Raw genomic sequence first — 11,000 nt, 5'->3', positions numbered from 1 at the left:
GCTCAGCGGAGCTGGAGGGTGGGGTGCGGGCGTGAGGTCAAACCCTCCATGCAGAACGGGGCAAAGAGCCGCCTGGAACCGGCCCTGGGGCGTCATCGTTGTCGACCCAGTCAGATACGGTCTGAGCAGGGCACGGAGGGGGATGCGCACATGCCAGGAGGGAAGACACTCGCCCAAGGTCACTCGGGGACTCTGGGAGCGAGTCTGGGCTCCCTGCACAGTGCTCTCTGTCTCTGCTGCCAAGCAGCACTGGGGCACGGCCATCCTTGTGTGTAAACTGAACTTTGCACATTAAACAGCATTTTAACGGCCCGGGAGGGCTGGCTGCTCAGAGCCGGTGCCGTACCACGGGGCAATGCACGCCAGACGTGGGGGCAGATAAACCTGGTTCAACATCTGGCTCCACCTCCAACCGGCCGTGTGACCTGGGGCAGCCACTCATGTGTCTGAGCCTCAGTTTCCCCATTTGGAAAAAGGGACAAGAATTCCTACGTCCCGAGCACGTGTTTGGATCAAATGAGGTCAAGATAAAAGCACCCACTGTGCGCCAGGCAACCAGCAGGGGCTTTGTACAACTTCTCTGATTTCAGATCCCCCTTATGGGTGTGGAAATGGCACTCGGAGAGACCAGCTTGCCTGGGGCCACGCCCTGAGGAAGGGACACAGCCGGGCCTGCAGGCTGAGCCGGGCAGGCTCACAGACCCCTGCCAGCCCCTCGGGCCAGCGGGACTCGGAGACTAACTGCAGGAAGGGGCGGGTCTCGTCCCGCATCCTGGGGTCCTCGGAGTCAGGGAAGAGCAGCTGAACCCGGGACCCGCCTCCCAGATGGGATGCAGGAGCCGAGGATTCCAGAGTTAGAAAGACAGGGGTTCGAATCCCAGCGGCGGCCTCACTGGGCGGGTCCCTTCACCTCTCCAGGCCTCAGTTTCCCCATCAGTAAAGTGGGGGATGGTGTCCACGTCACAGGGATGTGGGGGGCTTCAGAGAGCTGATACTCACCTGGCACATTCGAGACACACGAGAGTAAGCGCTGTTATAATTATGGCGACAATAGGTGTGACACACACCAGTGGTTGTGGTTATAGGACTTTCCTCTGTGAGCAACACACACACACACCTTCCCGCATGCACGCCATGAGCAGACTGACACCCGTGCATGCACATGCACAACAAACCTGTACAAACCCGCATGGGAGCATGCATGTGCGTACACATGAACACGCCTGCACACGTGTGCACCACACCGCCTGTAATACACTCACGTGCACACACCCACACCTGGACACACACACCTGGGCGCCTTTGGGGTGATTCGGGAGTCGCACTTTGCACGTGTGTCACGGTGGGACCACCTGGGGGCCCTGGAGGAGCGGGCCGAGGCATTCGGGGAGACAGGCGAGCCCAAGATGCCAAAATCCACACAAGGCCAGGTGTCTGAACGCAGCTCAAGGACAGCCAAGGACTGCCTCTCCTGCCCCGGCCTGCCAGTGAGAGGATCAGCCCCACAGAGGGGAATTGGGGACGGGAAGAACCGCCACCCACCCCTGAGCAGCAGGAATGGCTGTCCTGGAATGAATGGGCCATGTCCAGGCCCCACCGTGTTGGAGATCCCTTTGCCCAGCAGGGCCCTAGAAGGGCCCCAGGATCATTCATTCCTCCATTTGCTCCCTAAACTCACCTCTAGTCTGCCTGGTGAACTCCTACTTACTCCTCAAAGCCTCAAAGCCGCCTCCTCCTAGGAGCCTGCCCTGATCTCCTGCCTCCACCTTAAGCCCAGGCAGAATCAGGGGCTGCATCCTCTGGTGTCCTGGGCACTTTGCACTTGACCCTGAGGTCTCCTGCCACTTGGAATCATCCGAGGAATGCTCCAGCTGCCCTCTGACCCTGCCAGCCATCCTCACCACCCCCTCGGGGGTCTCTGGGAATTCTATTGAGCCGCATGGATGCGGGTTCACCTGCTCCCAGCTACCCCACAGCTCCTGCCTCAGCCATGCCTCTCTGGCCACCTGGACAAGGGACAAGGGCAGGAACAGACACAGCCAGAGCCAGAAGCCAGGGCCACGGAGAGAAGCTGTGGGGGACAGGGGCTGGGAAAGACCAGGGTACTCGCACACCTCCCAACATATATATATACAGATGCTGGCTCATTTCTCCTATTATTACTAAAGGAACAGGAGCACACACATCGGTGGCCACCTGCGCCCTGGGAGCCCCAGTCACTGGGGCCCCGACGCCAGCCAGCAGGCCTGGAGTGGAGCCCAGGGAGCACCCTGTGGGATGTCAGGGACGGAACTCCATTCCTGAAGCTTCCGGCTGCTCCCCTAGAACATGGAGGGAGTCACAGCTATGCGGCCACTGGAGACGACCCGGCTTCCCCCACCACCGAGTGCCTGTCCCGGCTAAATGGTGGGAGTTATGAAAAGACGTCTGGGTTGCCATCTCCCGAATGTGATGACGCTCTTGCCTTCCCTCCGCGTGCCACCTTCCCCCGCCCCCTCGGCCGGAAATGGCAGGTGTGCGGGCGCTGAGGTCGGGCCTAAAGAGTCAGGAGACGAAGTCGCCCCTCGGCTGCACCAGCCTGCCCGAGAGGAGTGGCTGTCACATGGCCGAGGTGCCAAGCTGTGAGACGCCACCCCGGCCCCTGGCACCGCTGCCCTCTGCAAACGCCCGGCCTGAGTCGGTGCCAGCAGCTTTCGGGGCCGTCATGTGCCTGGGCCGGTCAGGCCCCGGCCTCCTCTCCCCTTGGCACACCTCTGATTCGGAGGAATGTGTGTGTGCGTGTGCTTTCTCTCCCTTCAAGGGGAAAAAGCGCTCTCTCGGCAGAATTCTGCCCGGGACCCCGGCTGCCGGCAGCTGGATGGGATCCTGGGAGGGTGGGGCCTCCGCAGGGACCCCCACCCCTCCCCGTCTGCCCAGGGCGCCCCCTGAAACACGGGTGCCCTCGGAGGCGTCCCCTCACTGGGGAAGGATCGGGGCCGAGGAGACGGGGCGGGTGGGGGAGTCAGCCCCAGCCGGCTTCAGATCCCGCTTCTGGGACTTTAAATTCTGGGGGTCCACCGATGACCTTGGGCGCATTCCTCGCCCTCCCCAGCCTCAGGCTGCTCATCCTCAAAACGGGGTAAGGGCCCAGCGCTCTGCACAGGATTGCAAGAAACCACATTCTTTATCTCCTAAATGGGGACGCTCCTGAGTTTTCACTTTTTGGGGGGATGACTAATGATGACGCCGGGTGACAGGCGTCAGCTGGGACTTTGCGACCCGCTGGCATCCAATTACACAAGATAAGGTACATTGATACCATAACGCCCTTCGCTCCAATTCCAGGCACTCCTGTTTCCTCCGACTGAGGCCATGTGCCCCGCTGCCCCGAATTCCAGTCTGTCCACAACGGGCTGGTCACAGTGTCCTCCAGCGTCCCCTGGAGGGGAGCCCTCCAGCCAGGCCCCGCATGGGGCAAATGTCCGGTGAGGGAGGGACGCTGCGTCCCTTCACCGAGGAGCAATCCTGTCCCCAGGCCCTGGGGAGGGACGCCTGTGTGCTTCTGGCTTTTTGTCTCCTAACGCGACTTTGGTGCCGACGAAAGCAAACTGCGTTTGGAGGCCATCTTGGCCCCGTCGATTCTTGATGGAACCGTGTTTGCGGGAAGAGGAGCCTCTGGAATTCGGGCCTGGGGTTCCGAGGTCCTGGGCAGCCTGAGGCCCTGGAAGACCCCACTGCATCACCAAGGGCAGCTCCTGGGGAGCCCCCCCAAGAGCATGGAGGCAGCCCCCACATGAAAAGCGGGGACAGAGGCCCAGAAGGGCTGGCTTCTGGCCCCAAGTCACCCAGCAAGAGGGTGGCAGAGCCAAACGGGAACCTGGCCCTGTCTCCTTTGAGGGCTGAGGAGGAGCAAAAAAGATCTTCCCATAATGCCTCATCCTGGGTGCCAGGTTTGTCTTTTTATCCCCTTTCTGGGCCACCACCCGCCAGGGCCCTGGCCGCCATGTTCAAAACCCCTTCTTGGAGGACAGAGTAGGTGCGGGGCAGCCCAGCGGCTTGCTGGCTCCGCCAGAGGTGGTATTGCATCGTCTGTTTCCACAATGAAAAAGCCAGGCACAGAGAAGTTAGGTAACTTGCTCTAGGTCACACAGCTGATGGCACAGAAGTGGAAGGACACTGGGAGGCCCCATATGAGATCCACAGGAAGGGAATAAAGCACAGAAAGTGCAGGGCTGCGGGGCTGGGGCGGGGGCACCAGCGGAGCAGGCCTCCCCAAGAGGGAACAGCAGATGCACAGACACAGAAAAGGGACGGCGATGCTGGGCCCAGGGACGTCCTCGGAGCCACCCTGGGGATAGGCGTTGGGATTTTTCTGTTAGACATTTATCCTGAGGAGCCATGGAAAGTTCTAAGCCCAAGGTGAGGGCTGAGATCTGCCATTTGGAATTGTCCCCTGGAAGCTGCGGAGCCCCAGAAGGAGAGAAGACCGGGGAGGCGGGGCCAAGGCAGAGGGGCAGGCAGAGCAGGGGCTGCTTGGGGCGGGGGGGATACTTGTCTTAAGGAAGCGGGGTCAGCAGAACGAGCAGGGGGCGTCCAGGGAGCATGTTTCTTTAATGCTTTGCAAATGCCTTTGAATTCTGCAAGGAAAGGACGTTTCCGGAAGGTTGTTAGAAAATTCAATGAATGCAAAAAATGAGCATCTAGCGAGCTGCCCGACTCTGTTATTCAGGAAGCCTATTTGAGTGACTTTCAGCCGACCGAAAGCCACGCAGGAATCTTGTGGGGGGAGAACATCAGACACGCTGGTCCATGAGGAAGGCAGAGCAGCGACCCAGGCCGGGCCTGGGGGCCAAGCCACCGAGAAGAGGAAACCCAGCCCCGAGGTTGTCCAGGACACGATGAGCAGAAGTCAGCACGACAAGGATCAGCTCGTCTGCGGCTTCTCAGGGGTGGACGCCCACAGCCTGGGGAAGACAACGGGGGCGGAGGGTCCACGGGCAGCCGGAATGCCGAGAAGGCAGATGAAGCATTTCTGCCAGCGCCCGAGGGGGCTGGGGGACCGCGGCTGAGCCCCTGGCATCGCGGGCATGTGCCCCGCCCGCAGCTGGAAGGCAGGCCCGCCCAGCCATGGCCCAACGGGTAGGCGGAATCAGCACGCGGACGGGCTCTCTGAGGCCAGAATTTGGAATGCCACACGTAGCAAACAGTTAATGATCAACTGGTCACCCCTTTCCAAAAGACCCAGAACTAATGGGGCCATAAAACGTGTAAAGTATCTGCCCCCGGTCAGACCAGACATGACAGCTAGGGAGCGGACACTTCTGGGGCTCCCTCTCCATCACCTCGTTCTAGAAGGCAGGCCCGTGGGGAGACATCCCTGCTGGAAAATTTTCCCTCCACGCGTCATAATCTGGAAAAGATTCCCACGCCTCCCGTCACTGGCCAGGCCCCTCGCTCCCCTTGTGGCCAGCATGGAGGGGATATGTATTCTTTCCCAAGTTGCAGATCTGGGGAGAAAGTCTGGAGTTTTTTAAACAGAGCATGTCTTTACCCCTTGAAGGAAGACGGAAGGAGCCAGAGCCTGGAGCACTGGGTCATCGTCCCCGCCGTCCAGCCTGACACCTGGGAACGCGCTTTCTGCCCGAGTTGCTGACTTGTGCCAATTTATATGCTAATTCCAGAAATGATTCTTCCCACATTAAATAAAAGCTGAGGAATGTTCCAAAGGTCTGAACAGATTGTACCATTAACAGACAGGGGAAGCTGAGCCGTGCTGCCCACAGGAGTCCCGGGCGTGTGAACCGGCCCCCGGCACACGCACACCCCCCATTACAGGCCCACGTGCTCCTTCAGCTGACTCGGCCAAACGAAACTGCTTCGGCATCTAAAGCCTCCGAGGGCCCATCTCGACCTTGAGGTCCCTTCCAGAGTCACCTTTTGGGAAAGTAAAGAGTGCCAAACAGAATTGGAGGGGTCCGTGGTGAGCCCATGCCCCCAAAGTGATCAACCGCCCCCAAGGACGTCAGTGTCATCGGGTCACTGCCCCGATCCGAGGCCTAGGCCCCTGGCCTCCTGGACAGCCTCCTCACACCCTCCTCCAACCCCCGACACACACACACACACACACACACACACACACACACACACTGAGTTTCTTTTCTCCCCAATTCACCAAGACCTTCCTGCCTCAGAGGCTTTGCACCTTCTGTTCCCCCTGCCAGGATCGCTCTTCTCCACTGTCTTGACCAGGTTACCCCAACTCCTCGCAGCTCAGAGAAGCCCCCCCGACCTCTACAGGAGGTGAGGCCCCGGTCACACACCCTGTAGGATGCTGCGTCTTCCTTCCTGGTGCTCCTCACAGCTCTCGTGGGATTATTACTTGTGTGATATTATTCTGCATCTGCAGCTATCATTCACTGGTGAGAGCAGGGACCAGGTTTACCCTGTATCCCCAGGGTCTAGAAGGATGCTTGACAGATGATGTAGAGAAAGAGAGGGAGGGAGGAAAAGAGGGAGGGATGGATGGATAGATGGAAGGATGGGTGGGTGGGTGAATAGGTGATGGAAGGAAGGAAGGAAGGATAGATGGATGGATAGATGGATGATTGGATGTTTGAATGGATGGATATTTGGGTGGATGGATGGATGATGGGTGGATGGATGCTGGGTGGATGACCAGATAGATGGAGAGGGAGAGGAAAGAAGGGAGTGAGAGAAGGGAGGATGGGAGTTTTGATGGATGGATGGATGGATGGATGGATGGATGGATGGATGATGGCTGGATGGATGATGGATGGATGGGTAGATGGATGGATGGATGGATGGATGGATGGATGGATGATGGATGGCAGGATGGGTAGATGGATGGTTGGATGGATGGATGATGGACGGATGATGGATGGAGGGATGGATGATGGCTGGATGGGTAGATGGATGGTTGGATGGATGGATGATGGATGGGTAGATGGATGGATGGATGGATGGATGATGGACGGATGGATGGATGATGGCTGGATGGATGGATGATGGACGGATGGATGGATGATGGCTGGATGGATGATGGCTGGATGGATGGGTGGATGGATGGATGATGGATGGAGGATGGATGATGGATGGATGGATGATGGCTGGATGGATGATGGCTGGATGGATGGATGGATGGATGGATGGATGGGTGATGGATGGATGGATGGGTGATGGATGGATGGATGATGACTGGATGGATGGGTAGATGGATGGATGGATGGATGGGTAGATGGCTGGATGGATGAATGATGGATGGATGGGTAGATGGATGGATGGATGGATGGATGATGGATGGATGGATGGGTGAATGATGGCTGGATGGGTAGATGGACGGATGGATGGATGATGGATAGAATGGATGGATGGTTGATGGATGGACGGATAGATGGAGAGGGAGAGGAAGGAAAGGAGTGAGAGAGGGGAGGAAGGGAGTTTTGATGGATAGATGGATGGATGGCTAACACTGGTCATCCCCCCAGAAGACAATTGTCTGGGTAGAATAATTTGCACATCCTGCCTGTCTCTTCCTAGAGCTCTGCAATGACCTCAGTCCAGGGGACCCCCAGTGGGCCACGTGTCCCACCCCTGGCCTTGGAGGCAGAGGCTACCCCAGGCCATCCCCTTGGCCTCACGTTTGCCATTGCTGGACATCGCTCGCATGGTTCCCTCCTGCCATGGCTTCACCTCCACGTCCCCCGTCCAAACCCCACCTCCAGCTCAAAGCCCTCTTGCCCAGGGACTCTAAGCCCTAAGAGTCAGGACTTTCCTCTCTGAGCCTCAGTTTCCTCATCTGTACACGGGCATGCCATGGGGAAGTGGTGAGGACTAAGTCTGATAATGGGTGTGGAATGCCTGGGACACAGGAAGCGCTCAACAAACAGTCAGCACGCACGCTAACGGATTGACTGATTTGAGACTCCGAAGGGAGTGACTGCTGTTCGGGGAGCCCAGGTCAGAGATTCCTGTAAACAGAGATGCTGTGGCCCCCGTCACCACATCTCGGCTCTGGGTTGGCACTGGCCTTATCCTGCCTCTAAGTGACCAAGAAAATGGCCACGCGCCCACTCACAGAGCTTTGGGTTAAAGAGTTCACGGAGCCTGATTAAAGGGGTTGCTCTGCGTCTCCCGGCAATTCCTGCAGACTCGGGAAACTTCTGGAGCCCGGGGTCAGGCACAGCTGCTGAAGATGCTCGCTTCCAGACTGTCCAGCTCACGGGCCACAGACGTCCCAGCCATCAGGGAAGCCTTAAAAACATGCATTGGCTCTCAGCCCTCCTCCACTCAAACCCCACCGGCCTTGCTCCTCCCATTTAAGCAGAAGGAATGTCCCTATGCTGGTCTCTGAAGCCCACAGGGCCCGGCCCATATCCCCTCCCTCCCCTGAGCACCTTGATCCCTGACGCGGCCTCCTGGGTGAGCCTGAACACACCGAACAAGCTCCCCTCAGGGCCTTTGCACATGCTGCGTGTTCTGTCCCCAGATGGCCACATGGCTCTCTCCCTCCCTCCTTCAGTCCTCTGCTGAAACGTCCCTTCATCAACGAGGCCTCCCCTGACCACTGAAAAGGGCAGCACCCCTGACCAGGCCTGAACTCCCACCGCGGCCCCTCCCACCATCTGCCACAGCAGACGCTCTCTCTGCTCCTCCCTGCCGCTCCCACTAAAACATCTGCACCGGCAGCTACTTCTGTCTGCCTTGTTTTCAGCGGTGTCCCCAGTCCCTGGCACCCAGTAGGCACTCAGTAAATGTAACTGAGTGACCGAATGAATGAATGAATGAATGAGGAGGCAGCTATTCATTCACTCATTCATTCAATAATTAACAATAAGAGTGATCAGTAAGTGACTACACACTGATCAGTAAATGCACGATGGCAGGTCGTTGGGGGGGGCTCCCCAAGAGACAGGAGGGCACACAGACGGGCATCAGGGAGCCCCTCTCTTGGGAAGTGGAGCTGAGCTGTGATCTGAAAGATGCAGACAGTGAGGAGGGCGGGTCAGGCAGAAAGAGTACGTGCAAGGGTCCTGGGGCCGCTGAAACAAATGGCCACAGCCTGGGTGGCTCGGAACAAGAGAAACTGATCTGCTCTGGTTCTGGAGGCCAGAAGCCCAAGATCAAGGCGTCGAGGGCCAGGATCCCTGCAAAGCCTCCAGGGGAGGGTCCCTCCTCACCTGGCGGCGGCTGCACCACTCCCGTCTCTGCCTCATCTTCACACGACCTGCTCCTCCTCATCTCCATGTCCTCTCCTCTTCTGTGTCTTGTAAGGACACCTGTCCCTGGATTTAGGGCCCACGCGGAGATTCCAAGAGGATCGCATCTTGCGATCCCTTGATTACATCTGCAAAGACCCTTTTCTCCAAATAAGGTCACAGTCACAGGTGCCAGGGGCCGGGACGTATCTTTTCGGGGCCAGAACGGACATCGCTCCTGGGTGAAGGCCCTGACGGGGAAGGTGGGCATGCCCGGGTGTGATCCTCCCACGACACTGAGCCGGGGGCTGCCGACCCAACTCGCAGACATGAGTTGAGGGGGACGAGGCCGAGTTGCCCAAAGCAGCATGCAGGCAGCTCCCGCCCTGCTCACGGCAGCATCCCCAGGCCGGCACAGTGCTTAGCAAACTCTGGTGCTCAGCAAACCCTGGCATCGTAAAGGCCTGGACAGCACGGCCCCTCCTCGGTGTTCCCAGCACAAACACTGTGCGTTGGGCCCCAGGGTACGCACCACAAGGGACCCAAGGACCCTCCTCAAGGGGTCTCTGGGTGTGGGAGCCGAGGGGTCCTCTCCCAGCAGTGTGGCTAGGGTTGCCACCTTCCTTCCAGGGTCTCAGCCTCCCCATCATGCGGGGTCTGGTGTGAAGGTCTTCAATTCCAAGGACATGAGGGACTTGCCGTCTGGAACATGCTCCCTTGACACCTCACCCATCTGACCATTGGCTCACCGAGCAGGCGGCACGTCCCTGGGCCTGCCCACCCCACCCTGGGCGTCAGCCCACCGTCGCCTCTCCATACCCCCAGCCCGGCCACACACACACATGCACACACACGCGCACACACGCACGCACGCACGCCAGGCCCCCTTCCTCTCCGCCTGGACACGCCCTTTGCCATCTCCCACCCAGAGGCTGCAGTCCCTGGAAGCCCCAACGCTACCATTTGCCGTCCCACCCACCTTACTGTGGCCGGGCCCCTACATAGCCAGACGCGGCCACTGTCCCCGCCCTGGCCACTCGGTGGGCGAGGGCTGGCCTGGGAGCTGCAGCCTCTGCGTGGCCCCGAGTGGGAAGACCGTGAGAGGGAGGCCCGGCCCCACTGGAGGCAGGAAGCTCGGTCGGGCTCAGAGACTCGTCCAGAGGCGCCTTCCCACGGAGGCCTCCCTGGGCGGCTGGGCCAGAGGCCCCGGGGGAACTGGACAGTTTGACTTTGCCTGGTGGATCTGGATGAACTGGAAATGTGAAAGTCCTCACGGGGCGTCCCGAGCCGGGCCACCTGGAAGGGCTTCAAAGAGCCGGGAGCAGAGCCTGGAGGCCGGTTCACACGGCCCCGGCCGAGCCCAGCACGGACACTCACGCCACCCGGCCCAGGCCCGGCCACGACCCCCTGTGCCCCGGGACCCTGCCGGCACAGCGGGCCTCTGGACACGGGCATCTCCTGCCGGCCACGCACAGCCTCTCGCTCCGTCAGATATGAATCAAACGCATCCAGATAATAATCAACGGAGGCGACTTGGCAGCGCGGGCCTGGCTGGCCTCCAGGCCCACCTCCAGCTACAGGAAAGACGAGGATGGCAAAAGTGATCCTTGGCAGAGGATGGTGCATTGTCCCACAGCTGTGGGAAAGTGCTCCGTGCGCAAACATTTCCTTAAACCGAGCTCACAAGGAAACGTCCGCGATGGCCTCGTGAAAGAGCGTCAGCGCGGCCGAACGGGACAAAAATAACTGTAGGCTCCGACCGCGTCCCGGACCCGGGGAGCCCAAGGGGTGGCCCGGCCGAGCACC

At 59.4% G+C, this 11,000-nt stretch overlaps 1 long non-coding RNA gene across 1 annotated transcript; it reads right to left on the bottom strand.

Moving 5' to 3' along the window:
* Positions 1 to 4,097: 4,097 nt before the first annotated feature.
* LOC138916446 (uncharacterized) lies at positions 4,098 to 10,689 on the bottom strand. The gene is made up of 4 exons (XR_011423736.1): positions 9,177 to 10,689; positions 8,075 to 8,250; positions 5,531 to 5,913; positions 4,098 to 4,943 (listed from the first exon to the last, which is right to left on the bottom strand). It is a non-coding gene; the product is annotated as an uncharacterized lncRNA (long non-coding RNA).
* Positions 10,690 to 11,000: the final 311 nt, after the last annotated feature.

Source organism: Equus caballus, chromosome 12 (assembly GCF_041296265.1).
Source record: "Equus caballus isolate H_3958 breed thoroughbred chromosome 12, TB-T2T, whole genome shotgun sequence".
Taxonomy (NCBI): Eukaryota; Metazoa; Chordata; class Mammalia; order Perissodactyla; family Equidae; genus Equus; species Equus caballus.
This window is presented reverse-complemented; position numbering and strand designations above follow the sequence as displayed.